The sequence below is a fragment of the Notolepis coatsorum genome (assembly GCF_963971535.1).
Source record: "Notolepis coatsorum genome assembly, chromosome: 3".
In the NCBI taxonomy this organism is placed as follows: Eukaryota; Metazoa; Chordata; class Actinopteri; order Aulopiformes; family Paralepididae; genus Notolepis; species Notolepis coatsorum.
The window spans coordinates 79,294,986-79,295,616 of record NC_140167.1 but is presented as its reverse complement, the minus strand read 5'-3'; positions in this window follow the sequence as shown (position 1 = coordinate 79,295,616).

The following is a 631-nucleotide window of genomic DNA, read 5'->3' as shown; positions in this document are numbered from 1 at the left end:
CACCGCCGACTCCCGGGGCTCTAGCTCCGTCAATCATTTGGCGATCTCGAAAATCTTTGCACAGGGTTGTAGCCAATGAGTGTGGCTTTCCAATGATCCCCCATGATATGATAATTGGGGATCTAATACGGTCTCGATTGATCGATTTATGATAAAGAAAAGCAGGGTCCCCCTATAGGGGGACCGGTATGAGCAGGCTAAACACCTTTTTCATTGGTAAATCTATTCCATAATTTCCGACCTACAACTCTTTTGTGTAGACGTACTTGATGTGGTGGGCGCTAATGTTACATTTGATTTATGTGTTTGTTCCTAATGTGTGCTCAGTATATTGCGGTATGTGATGATGACATAAGGGTAATAATTATTTGTATTTTCAGGCTGTATTGGGCCTATACAACCTGAAAATACAAATAATTATTACCCTCATGTAGCATACACGTCGGCCCACATACTACATACATATACAGTACTGAGCGCACATTAGCCAGCCAGCAACTGCATTCACAGGAATGAGGAAAGGTCCAACCACATCAAGTACGTCTACACAAAATATAGGACCATTAAGTTGTAGGTCGGAAATGATGGAATAGATTTACCAACGAAAAATGTGTTTAGTCTGCTCATACCT